Source organism: Camelina sativa, chromosome 18, assembly GCF_000633955.1.
Source record: "Camelina sativa cultivar DH55 chromosome 18, Cs, whole genome shotgun sequence".
Lineage (NCBI taxonomy): Eukaryota > Viridiplantae > Streptophyta > Magnoliopsida > Brassicales > Brassicaceae > Camelina > Camelina sativa.
Window position 1 is genome coordinate 11934880 of NC_025702.1, and position 10022 is coordinate 11944901.

Here is a 10022-nt window from a genome sequence, read left to right on the forward strand (position 1 = left end):
GTTGAATAAAGGTTAGAACATATACAGATGGACAAGGCATGGTCATCTTTGCAGGTATGGAAATAAATTATATATACAGTTTTGTTTAAGTAGGGGAGTAGAGATTTTATGATTTGTTTGTTTCTATTTTCTCTTCATTCAAATGCATTGAAGAGTTGCTGCTTACGAGAGGGGTGCGTAGAAGATTCGAGTAGTGACAGATGCTTTAGGAGACAATGACATGATAATATGTCCTTGTATTGACTGTCAAAATGTAGATCGACATACGAGTAGTGTTGTTGTTGATCACCTAGTAACAAGAGGAATGGATGAGGCTTACAAACTCTGTAAGGATTGGTATCATCATGGAGAAGTGAACTTGGGGACTGATTTTGAGAAAGTAAACCAGTGGAACGAGGAGATGTGTTGGTTATATCAAACTGCTGAGTATTTAGATGAAGAGTTGGTAAAGAAATGTGAAATTGCTGAGGGTGAAGACAAGCTAGACGATGAGTTCCTTGCAAAGTTAGTTGATTCAGAAACACCATTATATCCAAGTTGTGTTTCTCATAGCAAGCTATCAACCACTGAATCATTGTTTATGATTAAGAAACAAAATGGTTAGTCAGAAAAAAGCTTCAATTATCTCCTCGAGACGTTGCCTGCGATGTTACCGGTAGATAATGTACTTCACACGTCATTATATGATGTGAAGAAATTTCTAAAGTTTTTTGATATGGGTTATCAAAAGATTCATGTTTGCATAAATGACTACCGTCTTTTGAGAAAGAAGTGCAATAAGCTTGACAACTGTTCGAAATGCAAGGTTTCAATATGGAAGAGTAACATGCGAACACAGGAAGTAAAGAAGGGGATTCCACAGAAAGTACTACAATAATTTCCGAGAATCCCACGTCTGAAGAGGATGTATACGTCTGAGGAAATGTCTAAGGACTTAAGGTGACATTTCAGCGAAAAGAGCACTGATGGAAAAATTCGTCACCCTGTAGATTCTGCCACATGGGATCAAATGAATGACCAATATCCGTCATTTGCAGCTGAACAAAGAAACATCCGGCTTGGACTTTCCATTAATGGATTCAATCTATTTAACATGAATAATACAATATATAATATGCCTCCTGACCTATGTATGAAGAAGGAGAACATCATGCTCAATAATTGGAGATTTATTTCCACCATATTCCAATGATGAACAGTTGGAGATTGCATGTGTTGATTGACCTGATGAACAGTTGGAGATTTCATTGATTGAGAATGAGAAATTTTGCCTGAAACGACGTCGTTTTGCATTTGTCCCAAAACTCTCTCTTTCTCAATTCGTGTCTCTTTCTCGCTAAAGAAGAAACCCTAGAATTTGGGGTTTTGCTGATTTCCGGTTAATCGGAAAAGCTTATTGTGTCTGAAGTTAATAGCGATGAACCTCAATGTTGACGTTGAGATGGGAGTCGAAGAGCCAATTCCTAGAAGTTAAATATTAGATTAACCTTTCTATTTTTTTTTTCATTTTTCATCTGTTCTTGCGTTTTTATGGTAAATGTTGATAGATAGTTTGAGCATTTAGTATTTGTGGCAGAATATTTGCATAGCATGATAGATAATTAGTGGGTCTCTTTATGTAATTTCAGTTTGTGTTGGGGAGTAAAAAAATCCTTGTTCTATTGTCAAATTCTGAAATTCACACAATTTTCTTTTGTTTTTCAGCTCTAATGATGCTACTCTCCAGATCTACCATGGTAGAAAGTTTTTTATTGGAGAAGGTAATGTGATTACATATCAAGGAGGTGAGACTCACACTTTTGAATACAAGCCGAAAGCAGTTTTTTCAAACATGGTGGAGTTTGTTGGGTATCTTTGTTTGGGCATAGGATCTGATACAAACTTCCATATGAGATGTTTACAGAGTTGAAGCTGCTGTATAATGGATCAGAAAATTCCAAAAGAATGTGTCTAAGCTGCGATATTGAATAAATCAGTTGAGCGCTATGTGGAAAAGGATGAGATTTCTGAAGCAGGTAATGATGATAGAGCTCTTGAAGCAGATAATGAGCATATATCTGCTGAAGCAAGCAATGATTGTAATGGTTAAGAAGAAAACAATGATGATAGAGCAGGTTATGTTAGAGGCGATGATGATGATGTTAGAGGTGGTGATGATGAAGATGCTGTTTGTGATTCAGAGCCATCTCCTCAAAATTCAGATGATGGCCAAAAATATATTAGGTAAAAAAAGGCAGTGGTGAGATGAGATTGGGGCAAGTATTTGACAGCATACCTCTATTCAAGGAAGTTGTGGTTGATTATGCTCTTAAGTCATAATCTAATGTGAAATACACAAGATGGGATTCCGAGAAAATCTGAAGTGAGATGCGCTCTTGGTGGTGGTTGCAACTTCTATATCTACTGTTCTTTTCAAAAAGTAAACAACATGTATCCCAAATAAGTTCATGTCATAGGATGATGAGTTCATGTTTCCAAATAAGTTTAGCAAAGTAATTATTGAAGGATGAAGGATGAAGGATGAAGTCATTGCTAAATTATTATTGAAGGATGAAGTCATTGCTAAGTTATTATTGAAGGACATTAAGAGAAATCATAATGACAAGTCGAAGGCACTGCAAGATAGGACTGTTCCAACTTGGTCAACCATACAAGTTGAACTTGATGAAAAATTTGCTAGACTAATGGACTACCGTCTAGAACTCATTAAGTAAGTTCATCTCCTATTTATAACTTTTCTTCTTGTTACATTTTGATTGTTTACTATTAACTTTGATTCTTGTTTTTGATAGTTCTAATCCCAGATCAATTGTGGAGGTGGGGACAATGAGAACTGATGATGGTATTGAAAAGTTTGACAGATTCTACGTCTGCTTGGCATGACTCCGGAAGACATTTAATGCTTATTGTTGACCAATAATTGGGATAGATGGTTGCTTCTTGAAGAACAATGTCAAAGATCAATTATTGGCAGCTATAGGAAGAGATGGAAATAACTAGTTCTATCTTGTTGCATGGGGTATTGTGCCAATTGAAAATACGGATAGTTGGATTTGATTTATAAAACTTCTAAAAACATACTTGAATCTTGAAGATGGAGAGGGGTTTAGTATCATCTTAGACAAGCAGAAGGTAAGTTAACTTCATCTAATTGTAATGATAATATATAATATGAGTTTAAGATCAAATTCTAATGCTAATATGTAACTTTGTTATGATAGAGTTTGCTTATTGTTGTGGAACAAGAGTTGCCCAAAGTATAACATCGAATGTGTGCTCGCCACATATATGGGAATCTTTGGAGAACGCCTATTTTGGAATCTTTCAAAAAGTTTCAATGATGCAGACTATAACAAAGCCATTGTAGAACTGAACAAGTTTGATCAAGGTGTTTATGAGGTAGTGATGATGATGAATCCTCACAATTGTAGTCGTGTTTTCTTCAACTGCACATCACTGTGTGAAGATTTGTCGAACAACTTCTCAGAGTTGTACAACAGTACTATCAATAAAGCAAGAGAGATGCAATTGGTAGCAATGTTAGAGACCATAAGAAGACAATGCTTGATCCGGAATTATATGAGAAGAAAGAAAACTGAAAAGCATAAGGGAAAATTCACTTTGAAAGTGACCAAAAAAATAAAAAAAGAGCAGAAACACATGAAGTATTGTCAGGTAATCCCATTTGGCAATGGTCATTATGAAGTGGGTGAACATGTTCATCATGGTTTCAAGGCTGATATGAATGCAAAAACATGTGCATGTAGAAGGTGGAATATGACAGAGATTCATTGTCATCATGTTTTGAGAATAATTGGAATGAAGAAAAATCAGAAGCTTGAAGATTTTGTTAACTCTGACTGGTTATTGACATTAAGATGGGTTACTCAATACAATGAGCCACATATGGGAGTTAATGATATGTACTTTTAGAATAAATCTGATGAAACAAGACCTTCAACCACCACCTACAGAGAAAACTAAAGGTTAAAGAAGCAAAAACGAATCAAAAACGAATCAAAGGCAAGAATGAGTCTCCAAAAAAAAAAAGCAAGGAAATGAAGTATAAGAGGGTGAAACTACTAGTGAAGAAATCATTTGATGGTTTGGATTTCATTTCTGTAGCTCTTGGATACTACCTTACATGTGTGTGTCTCCATTGCTAGACTCTCCATCTCAAGTTCCACATCATGTAAGTATTTATCTAAGCTTCCCACATCTACTTTTATCTTCCCAACAACACTCTCAACCCCTTTCTTTTCTTCCACCATAGATATATCGGTCCATTTAAACAAATGTCCATTATTCTCCTTTGAGTCATAAGGACAACAATGATTCTTCAATGTTTTTGAAGTCTTGATTACAACTGCTTCACCACATCTACATTTTTTAGGTATTCCTATTTCTGGTCCACGACGTGTGAAACTCGATCCTAAGACTCTCTGATACAGCACAAGCTCTATGCCTTGATGACTCGCTCAAAATGAGATATGAACAAACGTTTACTAAGTACGGAAATCCACCTAACTTAGATAAACAAAAACAAATCCTAAGCTTCAAAGTGAGAAAACTCTCTCTTTTATTTTCCAAAAAACCTTCTATATCTTTACAACGAAACACATGAGCTTTTTTATAGCTCTTAAATGGTATAATTAACATTAATTACAATTATGTGTTAAATTAATTACAAATCAATCACCATTATGGAGAAATCAAAATCAATGGTGATGATGATGAATAAATTGTGGATCTTGGATTTTTAGCAAGATATCTGTTTTGGCAATCAATATTTCCTTGTTTCTCTCATTAGAGAGTAGTTCAAGAAGTCCATCAGGAAATCCGTCTTAAAGTAGTTCAGCTACTTGTTCAACACATGTGATGACTGCATCTAAGAAAGAGTCCCTATATATATATATATAAAAGGACAATTCTTGGGTTCAACCCTAGGGGTGAACCTTTCTTATTCACCCCCTCTTAGTTAAGGAAACAAATTATTGATTAAGGAAATGAATTCTGTATATTATAGTTTTAAATTATAACATCTAAACTCAAATCACTCTTTTTATAAACCCAAATTAAAATACAATTTTCTAATTGTAAAATCTAAACCCTAACCACTATTTTATAAACCCAATTCGACATATAATTTTGTTTAATTGTAAAATCTAAACCCTAAGCACTCTTTTGTAAACCCAAACCGACATATAATTTTGTTTAATTGTAAAATCTAAACTCTAAACTCTAGCCACTCTTTTGTAATCCCAAACTGACATATAACTTCATTTAATTGTAAAATCTAAACCCTAAACTCTAACCACTCTTTTGTAAACCCAAACCGACATATGATTTCATTTAATTGTAAAATCTAAACTCTAATCTTTATTTTATAAACCTAAACCAACATAATTTTCTTATAAAAAATCTACAGAATTGGTTTCCTTAACTTGTTTTGTCTTTTTTATTTTAGTTTTGATTTATTTTATAAATATGACATAACATGACAGTTTGTTTTGTTTTGATTGGTTAATAATGAGGGGGTGAATGAGAGTGGTTCACCCCTAGGGATGAACATAAGAATTTTTCTATATAAAAATTGAGTTCGAATTAATTGGTTGAAAAAAAAATCACATATAAGGATAAGATTTTCTCACCAAAAGTCAAAATTCACGGATTACATTATTTAAGCATAATGTGACAATTAATTATTAAAGAAAAAAGTGACAAACACACATTATTAAAGCATAATGAGACAGTACAAATTATTAAAGAAGAAAATGACAAACAAAAATTATTGAAGGAGTAAGTGACAAGCACACATTACTAAAGGAGAAAATGACAACACACATATTATTGAAATATGAAGTGACAAAACACATATAAGTACTTGACAATAATTTGTTTCAAAATAAATAGTGGTTCAACTTCTGCAACAGCTCTTTGCCCTTGTCGTCGAGATGCTCATTTTTAGTTAGCTTGAGATACATCTTCATCTTCTTAGCCAGCGTCTGTTCCTTAATCAATTGGTTTGTCTCCTTTTGCAACATGGTTATCCAGTTCTTGCGTCTTTAATTTTTTAATTCCTTCCATTCTTCGTTGACCACTTCCAAGACTGCACCTTTACCTTTTCTTATTAGCCTTTTCCTTAGCAGTATCCCTCCCAATTGGACGAACACTAGATCCTACAGAATTGGAGTCGCTAGCATCACTCTCTTGAGATCCATTCCTTCCAGAGCCAGTATTTACTCATACTTGACTATCATAATGTGGTTGATCACGGATTGCGAGCCACTTTTTTATATATTTGAAATTTCCATTACTTGAATTTGAATAAAATTCATGCGCTTTTGCCAATACATAAAATTCATGCGTTGTTGCATATGTTTAGCGTTATTGTAAGCGCCAACCCATTTTCCAAAGCTTTTGTTAATGTAGTTGCAGTGATTTCTACATGAAACTCCATCACACGGAGTATCAAATGAGTCCTGCTCATTACAGTACTCAGCAATTTTAACCCAATATGAATCACCTTTTTGGTTTCTGCCAATTAATGATGCTATTTGTTCCATATTTAATCCACCCACTTAGTAACACCAAATTTTGCCCAACGATCTATTTGGAGTTTCTCTGACGAACAGGAGTTGAATCATCTTCATTTGGATTGGCTTCATGAACAATGCTCATACCACCAAGAGCCATTTGTGGAACATTTGGAGGTGTGATCCATTATGGATGAGCATTTGGTGGTGTGCCCCATTGTAGATAACCATGACCCCAACAACTAAGTGGATTTTTCCCTTCTAATTATTACCCACAGATGATGGACTACCAGATGATAGACCTCCTAAATGCGGACTCCCAAATGAATGACCTAAGCTTAACTGTTTGGACACATCTTGGTTGTTCCATGAAACACCAGTCATATCTTCTAACAATTGTAGTTACCCAATAAACTTTTGTGTACTTGGGTAGATCTAGCGCAACAAATATTGCTTATGCTTTTTAAAATTCGTCATAATTATCTTGGTCAAAACAATCGGGACAAAGTTGTTGAAAACTTTGTCGTTGAAATTCTCTGAGCAATGGTGTCTTGTATAGTTGTTTCAAATGATTGTCGCATATGATTTCCTTGTGAACCACTTCCAATAGAAACTCAGGAGCTTCGCCCAGATATTTGTAAGCTACTCCCACATCTAGCAGTTGACTGCATATTTAGTCTACTTCATTGTTCGCTTCTAGAAGCACAATACACTTCTTCTTTTTCTTCTTCTTGCGTCTCAGACACTTGTGTTTCTCTTTCGTCATCACTATCAGCTTCTGAGTCATAATGATCATCATCACCATCTCCATGCTCGTTAAGCAATTCTTCTCTTATTTTACGAGTCGGGTGTTGAGATTGTGATTGAACATCATGTAATGCGAGACATCGTTTCATCACATCCCAAAACTCAGTCGGTTTTCGGTTTAAGCTTTTTGTTAATTTGCAGCCCTAAAATTAAAGTGGATTAGGTTTATAACTAAATTTTGATACATAAATTGATATGTACGAAGATAATGTGTACTTACAAACTCTTGGTCCGTCCACCATGATTCAGATGCATATATCATAGATGTATCATAATCAACCGTTATCCCACTTTTTGATTTTTTTTTGAATTCATCAAGCTTGTTTTTGAAGAAATCATAAGTTATATCCATGTTGAACACTCGATTGAACTTTCTAACCATATACTCTCTACTGATCGCAGCAGGATTGTTAAGAGTGTAATTAGATATGGTAATTGCTTCGTCAAATAATTGAATTAATGTTTTTTCTTGAATGTGTGACCATTTGTACTTGTCTTTGTTTTACATATATCGTTTACACAATCTTAATTATTATATAAAATTATATAATATTTTTGAAAAAGGCAAAACATATATTTACCTGAACTATTGTCTATGTTGGAGGAGTTAAAATGTTTTTGGATTATTAGAAGTTCCTCGACTTGAAGGGTTTGTGTTTCGTCAACGATTAGATGAAATAACTATGTTAAATATAATAAAACAATTACGATATATCCAATATAATTTAAAAAATTACTATGAAAATAATAACAGTAGTAAACATTACTATGAGAGCAAATATAAATATATATAATAATTAACAAGAGTACAATTTGCATGAGCAAATTTGTAATTATTTTTGTTAATATTACTAAACTAATTTTTTGAACATTTTTAAACTTAAATTTTACAAATAGAATTAAAATAAAATTCTCAAAATAACTAAGTTGAATTTGTACATAGAACTACTATATTTGAAATTAAATATTTAATAAACACTATTTGTAGTAAATATATGTATCTATTTAAAAATTAATGAAATATATAACCTACTACTACTATAACAAAATTTTAAATTACAAAAAATAAATTAATAAACAGTGAATCATATGTTTAATTGTTATGAGTTTAAACTAAAAATATATATATATTTAATAGATTTAATAAGAGTGTTAATGTAACGTCCCGACCACCACCTTTTAGTGGGACCCATGTCCACTCTCAGTCTATGGGCACACTTTCCTTAATGGGCCTTACGTCCTCTCACTATGTCTGTGAGCCTATCTATATCCGACGGTCAGTTTGCTACTTCGGGAGGCTTTAAAGACTTGTTTATCGTCTCTACAAATCACCACATGATCTTTCCATTTGTTTTGTCCTCACTCGCACACTTCCGACAATCAGTTCCCGCAATGTCACCCATTCTGAGACTACTCCAACTCAAGCACGATTAACTCTAGAGTTCTCTTAGGATCCTTTACCGAAATGATAAGTGAATATTGGTGACATAGGTGGCCAAATCAATTCTTTTAAACCTCTCCGCAAACCGGAGTATCACAGTTAATAGATTATCTATAAGCTTATTCTAATTAAGATATTAATACAAAAAAAATTAATTAAACTATTATTATTTGAACAAGACAGATAATAATAAAGAGAAATAAAAAACATTAACCTCACCTTAAAAAATGCTAGAAGCCTAGAAAGAAATGAGACAAATTTTTTTTTGGTTCAATGTGGGTTTTTTTGGAGAAAGAGTAAAAATAGAGTTGTTGTGATTCTTGAGATACGCTCCATAGCTACATCTGTATATATATAGAGCTTACTTTTTTCTTATGTTATTGATTAAACTTGGAAGGATACATTATGAAATACATCTGAAGCCAGCGGAAAACAGAAATATCTCTGGATTTTAAAGCCCATAAAAGGGAGCCTAAACCGACTGACAGAAACAACTTGAAATACTTAATAGAGAAGTTGAAAGCCTAAAACAAAATAGAACGAACCCAACAACTAAGAACAGAGGCAAACTAACAATAATATCGAAGAAAAATACGAGGTCTAAACAAACAAATCGATCTCATCTTCTGAAGTTTCAGCGAATGAGTTGTACCAATGTTTCCCATGGCCAAAACATCAACAACTGCCTCCTCCTATCTCAATGAGAGATGATCTCTCCAAACCAAGAACCAGACTTCATAACCTGACAAGCAAATGTCCAATTCAGAACCTCAATACACTTTCAGATGCAGCGATTGAAGCGTCAATGAGCACCTAGATAGAAACCATAATAAAGTAATTTGACATCCTCCATGTTCGTACACGTAGAGACAATGAGCAAAACAAAACCACTTCGATGAGCTTCAAATTAAGGAACCGAAACGGCACTCATCTACAGAGGTTACCATCACCAGCAACTTCCACCTAAAAGCAAATGGATATGAAGCAGAGAGCCAAGCATAAACTTCACAATAAAAAAACCTCTTCTTAGAAAAGAGACGAACTAAAAGGGAACCTATTAAGTAACACGAGGTAGAAGAATGAGCGAGAAAAAACATGGTCCGACTGTGTTGATGATCCTAGCCATGGCTCTCTCTACCAATCTGAGCAGATCCGACGATGATGTTAGCCCCGTCGATGGTCGATCGCTTGTGGTGGATTTCTTCTTCTTCGATCCACCAGAATATGTTCATCAGATC

General features: G+C 34.1%; 1 pseudogene; it reads right to left on the reverse strand.

The window, feature by feature from the left end:
- Nucleotides 6724-8746, reverse strand: LOC104763392 (annotated as a pseudogene).